The sequence below is a fragment of the Pinus tabuliformis genome, chromosome 2_2 (assembly GCF_031772625.1).
Source record: "Pinus tabuliformis cultivar Carrire ecotype Pingquan chromosome 2_2, CPIR1, whole genome shotgun sequence".
Taxonomy (NCBI): domain Eukaryota; kingdom Viridiplantae; phylum Streptophyta; class Pinopsida; order Pinales; family Pinaceae; genus Pinus; species Pinus tabuliformis.
In genome coordinates, this window is record NC_142300.1 from 451,522,894 (window position 1) to 451,539,126 (window position 16,233).

Genomic DNA, 16,233 nt, shown 5'->3' on the forward strand with positions numbered 1-16,233 from the left:
AGTTTGCACTGGACCACATACATCAGTATGCACTAGTTCAAGTATTTCACGTTTTCTTCTATTTTCATGTACAAGAAATTATTCTCTATGTTGTTTCCTTAGTGCACAACCTTCACATTCAAAGTGTTCACCCTTAATATTTGGAAGAACTTCTACCATCAATTTCTTTTGTAGTAACATTAGGTCATTATGATTTAAGTGTCCATACCTTTGATGCCAAAGCTCTATATTTGACATGCCTATTGATGCCAAAGCTCTATATTTGACATGCCTATTGATGCCAAAGCTTGATGCCTATTCTTCATTACATCCAACTTGTATAAGCCTCGATCTCTCATTCCTTTTGCAACAACCTTGTAGCTGTCCAGCACATCCTTTACCAAACAATGTGATTTCAAAAATTCAACTTTTAAATGTTGATCTGTAATAGTAGAGACTGAAATTAAGTTCTTCTTTAATCCTGGAACATACACCACATTTTGAATTTCTTTTTCTTATCCATTAGGCATCATAACACTTATATCACCATATCCTTTAATTTCATATGATCTATTATCTCCTAAATAGATTTGTCCACCATTATTAATCTCATGATAAGTATCAAACCAATCTCTTTTGCATGACATGTGTATTGATGCACCAGATTATATAAACCAAGCATTATCATCGTCAGTTTCTACTGATAAGGCAGCTTTGGACACAAACAATTTAATATTGCTAAAGTCATGACTAATTGCTTCGTCTCTATCAATATAATTTCCTGAATGTCTTCCTTGTTTGAATTGTTCAGATCTTCTTTTCATGCAATTCTTAGCAAAATGACCAGGTTTTCCACAGTAATAACACACATTATCTATACTAGATTTGGCATTTGTCCTTGGTAAAGGTGTACCTTGAAATGATTTTACCTATGGCTTTATGCCTTTATTTTTCTCCCATTGTTTTCCTTTGAAGGACTACTTCCCTTTAGCCATCAATGCTAAATTTGAACTGGGAGATTTTTGTTTAAGACTTCTTCTCCGCTCTTCTTCCTGCATAAGTATACTTGCCAACTCATCAAAAGTAGGAGCCTTCTCTCTAGTTGAAAGACCAGTGATAAACATTTGATATTCATCAAGCATTCCATTTAATGTCACAGTAACCAAGTTTGTACTAGATTCACTAATGTCACCTAATTTATACTTTAGATCTTTAATTCTAGAAATAAAATTACAAACACTTTCATTTTCTTCCAAATTAATTGAAAGAAGCTTACTCTTTAAATACAATATTCGATTTGTAGTCTTCGTCTCATACACTTTTTTGAGTGTCCCATGTCTCCTTGGATATTTTGCACTCTCTAATGTGTGGAATAATGTTGTCCTTAACGGACATCCGCAAAAGCACCTTCGCTTTGTTTTCCCAGTGCTCCCAATCTTGAATTGCAACATCTGTGGCTTGAGGGGAAACTGGTTTGACTTCAGCTCTAGATGAAATCGTCCATGTGTTGTAGCCTTCCATCAAAGTATGCAACTTAAACTTCCAATTTGCATAATTTTCACCATCTGGCTTGTTAGAATCCGATAGATAAGACTCTGCTAATACATTTTCCATAATATTAATCTTATGGATTCTCCAACCAATAAATTTAATGACTCCTTAATCACAAATATAATTTCTCAAGCAAAAGTCATAAAGTTATATTGAACTTCACAAATCAAAAATATTATTGAACAATGTGTCTCCATCCTCCTTTTTAAGTTATATATATAATTTTTATAATAACAAACAAAACATGATTTCATCAAACAACCATCAATCTTTCTACAAACTTTCATTAATTAACACCAAACTTCCACTTTTCACTTAATTGCAAACTTCCACAAAACTTAAGAGCCCAACTTCCAAACAACTACCACAAATGTATTTTTACCACCAGTATTCATTTTTTTTTTTAATACTAAATTCATGAAACACTTGAATTTTTTAACATCATCTTTTTCATCATAAAGAAAATGCAGGGCAAAATAAAAAGTGTGTAAGCAGCATGAATATCACCAGAAAACCATAATGTATACACACTTGAAATATACCCTTATATTATAGCTATTTTCCAGCAATCAAAATGCACACTCCTGGACATTCAAAAACAGAGTCCTCGCCCTTATTTACTCCACAGACAACATCTCTGCTACAGACACGCTACTTACTGCACGTTTAGAGCCTTGTTTCCTCCACAGACCACAGCTCTCCACTGTGTTTCCTCTTTTATCTACACACAAGCAAATTTCTTCAGCATTTTTCCACACTATCTGTTGCACACGATAAGCTTCCAGCCAATACGCCCTCCATGGAAAGCTTGCTACGCACAGGCTCTCTGCAGATACCCTCAGGGATCTTTCACTCTCACTCTAATACCTTACACAAAACCTCAAGCTCTTGAGAGTTACCTCGCTCTGATACCAAATCAGAGAACGCACACATTGGACTGAACACAAACACAACTTACCCATTCCATTACCAAGCAATGATTTTTATACATAGCTGAGAAGTTTCTGGATTCTAGTTGTCGGTCGCTTCTTCAAGATGCCACCTGAAGTCTCCAGAAGTCTCAAGGTCATCTCCTGAACTCTATAGATGGTTGAGCATTTAATGGGTTTGGTGATTGGAATTAATGCTTCCAACACACACCACCCTAGAGAAATTTCCAGGACCACACGAAACCCTTTGTCTTTCTTTGTTGTTTTTGCTGACTTCTGGAGTCCTGGTCAAGTCGGCCCCGTGTAACAACCAAGTTGAATATATAGAGACAATACAAGTTGTAACATTCTTAATATGCCAATAACGTAAATAGATTAATTATCAATTCTTAGTACGCCATTAACCTAAATCAATCTTGAATTGAAACCTATGAAGTATAACAAAAATACCTCAAACACAATGAGGGGTAATTTTTGTTTTTTTAATTCCGCTAGTATTAAATTTGATTAAAGTCTCAAAAATAGGAAGGAGTTTTTGAGACTTTGAGACACACACACACATATATATATATATGTCTCAAAGTCTCAAAAATAGGAAGGAGTTAAAGAATTATGTTATAGAGAAGTTTAAGTATATATGGGGAAAAGAGTTGGGTAGAAGAAGAAGTACTATGTTGCGGAATTCAACCCATGTGATCTCCAACAAAAAGAGTTCATTGGAGTTGGAATTTCATGGAGATAAAAGATTCTTATTGCTTAGTTAATAACTAACTCACATCAACTTCAATGTGAAATGGGAAGGTGGGTAAAAGAGTTGGGTAGAAAGAAGAACTACTATGTTGCAGAATTCAACCCTGCATGTGATCTCCAACAAAAAGAGTTCATTGGAGTTGGAATTTCATGGAGATAAAAGATTCTTATTGCTCAATTAATAACTAACTCACATCAACTTTGATGTGAAATGGGAAGGTGGAAAAGACCTAAAGATGCTTGGGAAGAACGAGTGTGAACTTTTTGCACTTCTAGGGGCAGTGGACTCAAAAAATCATTTTATTTTTGGATGTGCTTTAAGAGACATCAGGGACAATTATGGCAATACATTAGCATCGATACCTTTGCATTATCTTTTAACACGGGGACTATTAGAAAGTTGGGCCAACTCATCATCAACTTAAATAAAAAATGATTGAATTGTAGAAAACGAAAGACATGATGAAAGCTAGTAGAAAATACACAACAAAGTAGAGGTTTTGGGGTGACCAAAAGTTTCTATCACATTGGAAACTATAAAAGCAAAAAATATATTTAAAAAATATGATGTACTATTAAAAAAATATGATAAAACTCATTCATATATATATATATATATATATATATATATATATATATATATATATATATATATATATATATATATATATATATATATATATATATAGATATATATATATATATATATAGATAGATATATATTATTTTTATTGTTTTAAAATGTTATTACATATCAACATCTATGTCATATTAATTTCTAAAACATCTTACTAGTCAATTTAAAAGTTAATTATATAAATTTATTATCAAGGTATATTATTTTGATATATATGTTTATGCCGATAGGCTTCCCCCCTCTTGGAATTGGGCTCTTTAATAATTTTACTAATTAAAAAAATTGATCGCATGGTTTAAATTTAAAGAAGCGAGTATATTCTTGTCGTTGCCACAATATCAATGGATGGAATTCACACCACTAACTTCCCTGCATATCTAAATCACATGATTAAACCTTGTTTAAATTAATTTTTTACAAAGTTTGATTAAAAATTTACCATGCCATTTGTTAATTGACACCTATGGATTAACCAGAATGGGAAGACTAAAAAACATTACACACACCTACCATAACAAGAAAAAGAAGATTAGAAATTGTTATACATACACTTGTCATAGTAGTGGAAAGGTGTATTTCGAAATTTTCCAATTCCAAATAACATGTGTTCGCCAGTTTCATTAAATGTCCATCAATTGCATGCTTTCATTACGATTTATGTCTCGAGTTGCTTCTATTCTCCCCTCTCCAAAGTAGTCCGAGAATATTTAGGAGTGCCTGAGTTTGCGCTGAGCATGCATGTACAGAAAGTTGGCAATTTTCAAAGAAACATATGGCTATGCTTATGGAAAATGTTTAGGAGGGTATGAGGTTGGGATGCAGATGTATGTATAGAAATCTGGCAATTTGGAGAGAAAGATAGAGCAAGTCTTATGGAAATTTGAAACCTGGATATAAAAAGAAAGAAGATTGTTTCACATCACACATTCATGAATAAATGAGTAAGTCTTTATTATTAATTGTTTAAATTGCTATGCTTAGTGAAATAGTGATAAATACAGATTGTCAAGACAAAATGTACACATTCATGTTAAAGAAAAAAAATTAGTTTTCCCATTTTATGTTTGGTGATGGCAGTTACTCAAGGATAGATGTCTCGTTGCACAACTTATTAGAAAGGCAGAGAATGATGGATTTAAAGCAATTGTACTTATTGTAGACTCTCCTCGACTGGGGCGGAGGGAGGCTAACTTTAGAAATAGTTATTGGTGACACTTCAAACTTATTCAAATGTTAATAAGGTGGAAAAGTTTTCATTCCTTAAAAATAATCCTGTAGGGTTACTCTATGGGCATTTTAGCTCTTGGTGTGAAAATGCCTCAAAATTCCCTTTAGGATCTGAAAAACATGTTGCAGAAACGGGGGAGAAAGTTTTATTTATGCCTTCCACCTGGTTATAAATCTCAGACTTTACCATTTGTCCCTCATCTTATTTTGTGCTTCATGTTTTGCTTAACTTTTTGTTTTTTTTTTTATTCGACAGCCAGGTAATCTAAGTTTTGCAGCGAGCCTAATTCAAGAGGAATTGGACCTGTGAGATTGTTGTGTCCAATGTTTAGATGTCGAAGAGACATGCAGTTGCTCAGAGAATATGGGGTGCTTCCAGTAAGGTAATTTTTCTTCAAACGAAGATGTTCTAGCTTGCCTAGACGGCCGAATTCTATTGGAATAGTCCCTGTCAAACTGTTAACTCGTAGGTTGATCAATTGAAGATGTGTGCAATTGCACAATGATTTTGGAATCTGACCACAAAGCATATTAGAGCTTGTTGTAATCCTTCGGGATTTCTGTATAGTTAGAGATTTAGTTTAGGGATTTAGTTATAAATTAGGTATTTCTAGTTATAAATGTTTTCAGTTATTGTTTTCGAGTATAAATGTAACCTTCATTGAATGAATTAAGATATAGATCACAAAATTTGAATCAATGGAATTCTCCATACTTCTTATCAGTGGTATTAGAGCCTAGATCAAACTCCATTGAACTTGAACGCCTAGATCCTCCATTGTTGTAAACCAGCGAAGAAGATGTGCTTGATGAACTGAATACTTAACAGTTAGTAGCGTTGGTAGAGGCGTGACCTAGTAGTGTGCGCAGCAACATTGGTGGAGTCAGCAACGTTGGTAGAGGTGTGCTTGGTGGAGACTCTACTCTGGTTATTTTTAATATACAACCATTGGGTTGTCATTAGTTTCTTTGTTTTTTGTTTTTTGTTTTGTTTTTTGTTTTTTGTTTTGTTTTTTTGTTTTGTTTTGTTTTTTTGTTTTGTTTTTTTTTGTTTTGTTTTTTTTTGTTTTGTTTTTTTTTTTTTGTTTTTTGTTTTTTGTTTTGTTTTTTTTTTTTTTTTGTAAGTTAATACAGAAAATATTTATTAAAAAAAAGGAAATTTATGCTGTAATGATTGAAACATAATTTTTTTAAAAGAATTTTGTTCTTGTAATCATAACAATTTTTTTAAGAATTCTGTCATTATCTGAAAAAAAAAGATGAACTCCTTGGTATCTTTAATTGGGATTGTTCTGTCTGGAAAGGAAAATTACCAGGAATGGTTCAGGAAGGTTAAAAATACACTTATTTTTAATGATTTGTGGGATGGAATCTATGAAGGAAAAGAAGGGAATTCACCAAATCAGCTTGACGAGGAGAAACAGTTAACAATCTGGCAAAGTAAGGATAAAAAGGCATATGCCTTAATTTCCACTTCAGTCTCAGAAGAGGTAAGCAGATACATTGCTCAGAATAAAACAACATATGATGCCATAACAAAACTAAAAGAACTTTATGATTCACATTCTGAATTGGAGATAATTCAGTTATTGTTGAAGTTATTTAATTTGGAAATGAAAGATAATGATCCTCTAAAACTTGCTTATGAAATTAAAGCCATCAATCATGAAATTGAATCTACTGGAGTTAAAGTTGATCTACAACTCACTGCCTTTATAAAAACTCTTTACCCTAGTTATTCACACTACTTGGAATCTCTCCAAGCTAGTGGGCAGTTAAAATATTTAGATTTTGATAAATTAGTAGGGAAAATTGCAGAATGAGAGAAGGCTTTTGGCAAGAAAGAAACATCACATAATTCTAATACTGAAACCTTATGTCTTGCTCAAAAAGACCAAAAACCTCAAGAAGAATCTGAAAGAAATACTAAGGGTAATAGAGGTCGAGGTAGGAAGAATTATAGAGGCAGGGGGGCAGAAATATTCAGGGAGATAGACAGCAAAATGATAAACAAAGAAATTTTCCTGATAAAACAGCTGTAAAATGCTTTAGATGTGGTAAAATTGGACATACAGCTGCAAATTGTAGAATTCCCTGGGAGAAAATTAATGAAAGAAGAGAACAAATTCTTGAAAAGAAAGATCATCTAATTCCAGAAAAAGGATAGTCTTCTGAGAATGCACATTATGTTGTTGCTCATTGTAATTTTCATATGGAAGATATATTTAGTACCTCCTTTTATTCATGGCATGACACTTGGATTTTAGACACAGGTGTTTACAGGAAAACTAGTGTCTTTTCGATCTGCTAGTCCCACTAAGAAGGGTAGCTATCTTAGAAACAAACAATCAAAGCACTTCGTGATTTCCTTTATGTATGATAGATAAGAGAGAAGCAAAGGGGACCAACCTGGATCTTCCGCTTGACTCCTTACTTGATTTCCCTCTCCCTTGATAGAGCTTGCAACTCCTCTCCTACTTGTCCCACTTTAGAGAATACCTGTAGAGGTAGAGTAACAAAACACCATCAAAGCATCTCGATCTATAATATCATAAACAATGTAGAATCAGAAATACATTGACCATACAATTGCATTCACAAATAACAAGATTCACAAATACACGATTATATGGAGGAAAACTCAAAGAACTTTATTAATAGTAAAAGGGAGAATTACAACCCAGATTTCTGATCCAGCATCATCCTCCCAGCATCAAAGCCCTCTTCACCTCATGAAAAGCAAGATCAACCAACAATACAATGTTCCTTCTCAAAGAGAAACCAACAACACTTCCTTACAAATTACAAAATTCCAACCTCCAGATCTCTCAGATGAGGGATCCATTTATAGATATCTTGCGAGGGTGTGAGTCAGCTCTAGGTTTTTGATTAGTGTCATTCCACTGATAGTTCTTGGTTCCACATGGAGATTTCATTGATCTCTTACTCATCCCTGGGCGAATTCAGAGAGGCAAGTGTCATTGGAGAAGTTTCTAGAAGATTCCATGAGCATCCACTTAGGAAACTGTCTCAGCCATTTGTCCATTCTCACTCATCGCACCCTACTAAAGGCCTCTTTATTATGCATCGCACCTAGCTAGTGTAGGAGCCAGTATGCATCGCACCTTGATAGTGGAGCAGTCAGTATGGTCTAGTTTTGGCCAGTTCTGAGTGGTTTTTTAGGTGGAACTTCGAGGAAATGATGTAATCAGTTGACCATGATCCTTTAGTGTATGAAACAACACTTTTAGGGGTTAAAGAGCCCTTGGTTTATCGACATATATGATTGGGGTTGAAGTGCCCAAATATGTCTATAACAGTTGCCCCCTAAAGCATGAGGTTGTAAATCTTTTGATGTCGGGTGAAATTCTTTATCATGAGGATCCGAGGTATTTGAACTAGAAGGTGACCTATATAAGATACAATACAATACATCATCATCATATTATTTTCATGATCTGGCTGAAGCAGGCATTCCCATGCTCGGATTTATAAATTCATTTTCATGTACATAGAATAGATAACCCCCTGCTATTGTAGACTGGCGATTCTTTGTATGTAGAGTCATCATCCCTTAGCTTGGATGATCATTTGTGCAGCTTCTATGTACATTTGATGTCTTTATTTTCTTAAAAATATCGCAGCTCGTATGGATGAAACTAGATACGGGGTCTTCAAACTCATTCAATCTTCGCCTGATGTACAAGTCGATCCATGTGAAAAGATGTCCTGAAGTCGAACATGGAAAGACATCGTCTGATTACCAGCCAATAATGAAAACTGTTAACAGATGCCAGAGGAATCACCAATAATGATAATGACCCTCAAGGTACTACAGTACAATTCACGTGGTGTGAAAATATGATCCGATGTCGAACACGGCGTAAAATATTTCGGTCGAAGGCCATTGAGGTAAACCTATCGCCTGAAGTGAGAAACTTGCCATTGAGGCATGCAAGCTTTAAAGTATTGAAAGGGTTGTTTCTAAGTCAACTTCTTGGATAATGAGCTGATGTCGACAAGAAGTGATCTGTTGTAGGAGGGCCTTAATGTATCGCACATCTGTGACACAAAACGAAGCAAATGATTTTTTGGAGGTGAAAACAATCTGATGATACAAGGTTTAGGAATGGCGGTCATGAAAAATGGAGAGTGAAGGTATAATTTGCAGTGGATGAGGTGTTAGCTAGGCGGTGAATTCTCTGAATGACTTCTCTTGAACATGTCGGCGACACTGAGATGGATTGGTAGCATTAACCCCAAAAGATGGATGGTACGGAGGAACAATGGTGATATGACCGGTGAATGGAATAACCCAACCCGACTCAATCATGGTGATGGAGTGAAAGTGTCATGTTCAAGAGCGATCTGCTACTAATAAATTTCTTTAAGTTTTCTTCCCTTTTTCCCCAGTCATTGCTGACCAGTACCTCTTTATTTTTGTCAAGCTTGAGGAGGATAACATATGCTTGTTCTATAATTTTCCCTTCGGGAAAACCTGTCGTTATGTTTTAGCGAGCCTAGCAACAGTGAAACTCATTCTTGTCTAGATGGACAAGTTTGTCGCTATTGTTTTAACGAGCTTAAAGACAAGGATAACTTGATCCTTTTCATGTTAGAGAGTTTGAAAAGGGACGAAAAGGAAACTCCAGCAATTCTTTTTCGTAGCATAATCCCTTGAGTCTGAAAAAGATTAAAATAATACAAAAGGGATGACTTTTCCGATCACTTTAGCGAGCTGAAAAAGACAAGCGCTCGATCTTTCTGTGGGATAATCCCTCAGGTCCAAAAATATTAAAATGTATAGGAGGGATGACGCTCTCCCTTACTTTAACGAGCTGGAAATGCCAATAGCTCAGCAATCTTTTCATATTTAACGAGTCTAAAAAGAGCATAAAAGAGACTCATTTTTTAGGAACGAGTGTTGTTTTTGAGTAGCAACTGGTTCCAGGTAAGTTTGGAACTTCTCAAAACATGGCAGTGTGAAGAGGGTGGCTAACAGAATCACTCATCACAATTGTTCCTCAAAAAGGTAAACAATCAAGTGGAAGTGTATGATTGGCCAAAAGAATGGAGGTGACGGCATGAACACAACCAAGGTTCAAAAGGCTGATAGCAAGGCAATCACAAAGGTTATTTACCGAGGGTGGATTCATTTTTTAATGAGCTTGAATCGGAAGAAACTATGCTCAGTGGCAGGTTTGTTTTTTAATGAGCTTGAACCTTGCGGAAACATTGCTCATTATAATGGTCAGAAACGTTCAATTTACCTTTTAACACGTTAGATTCTTTCAACGGTCATACAACCTTCTCAATTGCTCCATAAAATTGATTAGAAATACATATACATGCCTAAAAAATGAATTAAAAACTAACATTTTATTTGAAGTACGTGAATAGTAACATAAAAAGTAGTTTTACCTCTGATTTTTACCATTTCATTTCGAATTTGGGATTTTGGAGCTCTGGAGTGGTTTTCCCCCTCAAACTTTACTAGCTGATTTTGGGAGATCCGGTGGACTATTCTTCGTGCCGTCAGGACCAGGTAGGAGCTAACCCTGAGCTCTTCATTTTCATTCCATCCTTCTTTGATTTTGAGCAAGTTTTTCCCTTCTTCTGGGCCCCTGGGGTTTGAAGAACTCATTCTCCATCCATTGCACTTGGTCTGCATCAAAAAGTGTGATGCATACTGAGCTGGACACTGGCCAGTCAGTATGCATCTCACCTTGCTCACAGGCAGGGTGCGATGGGCGCAGAAGGGAAACTTTACATAGTGATTTTTCATGAAATTTTTGCTTGTTTTTGCTCAAATCAGGATCCTAATTCATCTTTTGTTTGTGTTTCAGAGATTTATTGGATCAAGATGGTCATCACATGGCATGAACGCGAACATGAAGAAGAGGACATGATTGCCTTACATGATCAGGGCACAGTTACTGCATTACGAAACTGTGGTTTGCTCAAATTCTTCCGCATATCTAGCATGAGGCAACAAATCAGTTTGTTGCAGTATTTTCTCGATGCATGGGATCCAATCAACCAGGTATTCTAGATTAGAGGAAAATCCATTCCATTGACAGTCGAGGATATCTACTTTCTGACGGGGTTATCGAGGCGTGGTGCCCCTCTCTCACTATCAGGATCCGCCCGTGGGGGTGAATCTGTGAGGGATTATATTCGCCAGTTTTGTAGAGATGGATCTCAGCCTAGTAGGGACGGCAAGATCAATATCCAAGATGTCACTGATCGGCCCTTGAGGACCATTTTATTCACCTTTGCTAGATTGGCTGGTAGTGCGGCTCTTCATTTGGCCAACAGATCTTATATGCAGTACGCCCTGGAATGCCTGGAACCAAAGGTATTCAACTGGTGTGAGGCGGTACTTCCGGTCATAAAAGAATAGCTCTCCAAGGTAAAGAATGGAAGATCCAAGAACTTTGGCTACGGTTCCATTTTGACTGCTTTTTCCTTGGAGAGGATTCCACTGATGCAGCCTCAGTACATTTCACTAGGATTGCCAGCACCGAGGGAACCACGGATGCAGAGGTGGGTTGATCTCATGGCCAGACATGCTGGTCAGTCACAGATTTCTTTCTCTGATGCCTTCTTTGAGTGGTTCAACCGTCAGGAGATGGTCTTTGTGGAGTATCCATACATTGGGATGGATTTCTGAGGTGACTCAGATTTGGCGTTACCGGCTGGTGAGCAGTGGAGTGTTATGGGTAAAATGATTTGACCATATCTTTGTTTATCAGTTTTATAATGTTTTTGTGTTTTTAAATGTTATCAAGACTAATCAAACTCATATATTTGTGCAGATGTTGGGCCAGTGCGACCAGCGGTGCGCCCAAGGGCAACAACTGACGTTCCAGCAGGAGAGGCTATAGGGAGGGTTGTCCTTCACGATCTGGACATAGCGGAGACCCTGGCAGTGCTGCAAGATCAGATCGAGGGTCTCACTCTTGGTATTCAGGATGTGAGGACCGACGAGTTACCTCTGAGGTTACAACGCCATACTACTGGCATGTCGAGTCGATGGACTAGGCTCTTGCGTATGATCGCACAGGTGGTGACATGCTATCACCAGCACCATTAGTCTAGGGTGATTTTTTGCATTCATTTTTGAGTTTCTTGGTCATATGACCGATTTTGTCTTGGACACAAAACATTTTGTAAAAACTATAAACAATTATATATTTTTTATTTTCGGAGTTTTATTTTGGTTAAGTTATGTGATCCTGATGCAAATGTTAATGTGAAATGCTTTTCTTTACAAATGCTGCAAATGTCTATCTAACACATAATTTGCTAATGAATCAGTTAATGTGTTTAAGTTTCTGGAAATGTGTTGATATTGAATGGAATCAAACCGTCTTTCCAAAATCCTGACTCTTAGGAACATATGATAAATAGCTGGGTTCCGAATGGAATAGATGCTAGTAAGCTATAGAATGATGAGTTGTGAATCTAGCCTGACAACAAGTTGGCGTATGCCATGTGAAATGGCATCAGAGAGAAGCTCCATCAATGCGCTATATTCAACGATGTTGTTCATTGATCGACCAATATATATCCCTCTAAAACTCACTAACTCGCCGCTTGGAACAAAAATGGCCTAGGTTGCAAAAGATAGGTTCCACGTACTACGACTGGCTCTGTCGACGTACCCAACGAATGATTCCAAAAGGTTCGACATCTGCAAAAAATGCAAAGTGGATTACCTAACCAAAATGACAACTCTTGATGAAAACAAAAATGTAACAAAAGCATATCTATAAAGAGATTACTACAATTAATCAAGCATAATAACGCTTAAGATACAACCCGTTTCGGGGTTGCGACAGTGGAATCCCATCGTAATCCACCAGCTCATAAGCTCCTTTTGTCAATACTCGTTTAACAATGTAGGGGCCCATCCATAATGGTTCAAACTTACCTGCTCCCAATTTATCAGAGTCCTGATCATAGAGCAAGACCAGGTCACCTTCCGAGAAGACACGAGGCTTGACATTTTTGTCAAATTGCGCTTTGACACGTTTCTTATGTGCTTTGTTAGCTAGTGCGGCGTCACGATGGGTTTCATCCAAGTGGATTAGTTCCAAGAAACGAGCCTCTTCCTCCGAAGTTTCGGGAAGTATATCGATTGCGAGCTTGAGAGATATAATTTCACACTAAATCGGTAAGACAGCCTCTAGGCCATACACCAACTAAAAGGGTGTAAATCTAGTCGCATTTCTCACCAATGTCCTATATGCCCATAAAGCTGAGTATAGGATTAAATGCCAATTCCGTTTGTGGACTCCAATTATCCTTTGCAGCATGCACTTCAGGACTTTGTTGATTGCTTCAACTTGTGCATTAGCTTGTGGATAATATGGAGTAGAACTGTCGTGGGACAGTCCTAATTTAGCAGTAAGTTCAACCATCATGTGATTGCGAAAGTGTGATCCATGATTTGTGACTATAGCCTATGGAACACCAAATCTAGAGACTACATGATTGAAAAACAAAAGAGCAGCCACTGTTGTTTAATGTAGGCATCGCCTCAGCCCATTTTGTAAAATAGTCAACAGCGACTATGATATACCCATGCCCCCTGGCCGAGGTGGGGTTACATGTCATGAAATCTATGCCCCATTTAGCGAATGGCCCAACAGCAACTACTAGATGCAGCGGTGCAGGTGGTAATCTGGTTTTGCGATCAAAAATCTGACAAGCATGGAAACTTTTGACTGTGATTATGCAATCTTTGAATATAGTGGGCCAGAAGTAACCAGCTCGTAAGATCTTTTGTGCAGTAGTGTAACCAAATAAATGCCCCCCACATGCGCCTGAATGACAGTCATTCAGGACTTTTTCGGCCTCCTCATGTGTGAGGCACCTTCACAAAACTGTATCGACACCACGACGGTAAAGTGTATCATCGACGATCATGTAGTCTTTTGCTTGGTATCGAATACGTCGTTGTTCAGAGCGAGAGGTGTTAGGCCTAAAGGTTTGGGTTTGGAGATAGATCAATATATCTCTGTACCACGGGTCACTTGACGATATCAGAAACAGAGTTTCATCCACGATTGATGCTTTAGATGTTAAATCGTTGGACGACGATGGCAAGTCACAAAGTAACTCCGCGAAGACTAGATATTTCTTTGATTTGGATTTGGTGAATTCCAGATAAAACTCTTGCAAAATGGCTATCCATTTGGAATATTTTCCCCCTAGCAATTGACGTGACAGAATGTAGGTCATAGGGTTGCAATTTGACAAAATGGTAGTTTTGCGAAAGAGTATATAGTGTCAAAATCTTTGTACTGCTTGAACAGCTGCTAAAGCCAACTTTTCAACATAGGAGTACTTGCTTTCTGTATCATTTAAGTTGCAGCTTAAATAATACACAGGATGTTCTATTCCATTGTCTTCTTGTACTAAAACCATGGCGATGGTTGTATCTGTAGTGGCGAGATATAGGTTAAAGTCTTTTTTATAGTCAGGATCGTACATTAATGATGCTTTTTCTAGGGAACTTTTTAAAACATCAAAGGAAGCTTGCGCAACCTAATCCCAGTTGAAGGGTACTTCTTTTTTCAAAAGACATGTATAACCTTTAACAAGTTCGGCGTAATTTGGAATGAACCTCCTTAGAAAGTTTTCTTTCCCTTGGAGTTTCTGAATTTGAAGCAAATTTGAAGGTGGAGGCATGTCGATGATTGCCTAAACCTTACATGGGTCGAGTCGAATTCCGTCCTTAGAAACTATGAAACCAAGTAATCGACCAGAACCAACACAAAACACACACTTGTGTGGATTGAGTCGTATCTTGTAGTGTCGACAACATAGAAATATAGCTCTCAAATGCTGTGAATGATCAGTTCGCTCTCGCGAATGAGCTGGTAGATCGTCGAGATATAGTGGAACAATGTGCTTGATGTCATGGAAGGCGTAGTTCATTGCCCTTTGAAAAGTTTCCCCTGCGTTCTTCAAACCGAAAGGTAGTTTACGATATGCGAATGTGCCCCATGGACATATAAATGCAGTCTTCGACTGGTCCTGTGGGCGGATATTGATTTGATTGTATCCGGAAAATCCATCCATGAATGAAAAGATTTCACATCTGGCACATTCATCAATTATCTGGTCGATGAAGGGTGTAGGATAGTTGTCCTTTGGACAAGCTTGATTTACATCCCTATAATCGATGCACACTCTAATTGTTCCTTGCTTTTTCATCACAGGAAAAATATTCGATACCCAATCAGTTAGAGGAATAGGGTAAATGAAACCAGCATGTAAAAGCTTTTCAACTTATGCCTTAATCAGCGGCGTTCTTCGGGTGCACCGGTCAAAGTCATTGTCATACTAGTTTGACATCTAGATACATCTTGATTTCATGTTCAACGATACTCGAGTCAATTCCTGGCATTTCTTCATATGACCATGCAAAGACATCTCTGAATTCACGAAAGAGAGCACAGTATATTTCTAGTTCTGAAGGAGAACAAGATTTTCCAACATGAATATTCTCTACAACATTAGGTTTGGTCGAGATATTAATGGCGATAGTTTCCTCAATATTGGGCAGATTTTCGGAATCCAGCGTATTTATAGTGTTTGATAGAAAATCAAAAATTGATGGATGGTTAAGGTCGCTAGAATAATCTTCGTTGTTATCTTGAAGATGGGAATGATGGTGGTAATATTCCCATGGTGCCTCTCCTATCATCATCGACTGAATGATTCCTTCGTCTGTAGAATGTATACGAGACCAAGGATTAGAAGAGGTGCCATACTCTAGAGACCTATCTATCCAAACACTAGTTGAGTGTTGATTTGGGTTCACCGCCCAGGCCCAAAAAATTGATTGCTACAAAATTTCTATGGGGCTTGGGGGCAACACCTGGTGATGATCCACACTATCAAAATGGTCAGAGCTCTTCTTAATCTTCGATGATGTAGAAGATATCATATGACAGGTTTCCACTGTGGCCACTTCCACCAGATTACTCAGAGGCAGGAGGGCAAAAGTACCCATTAAGGAAGGGTCTTTTAGTATACCTACTCCGACATTTTGAAGCAATTGAGAAATTCCATGGATCAACGGAATGCTTCTAGTAGCTTGTGAACTGTTGGGGAAAAATGTTAGTTGGTCAATGATTGTAATTC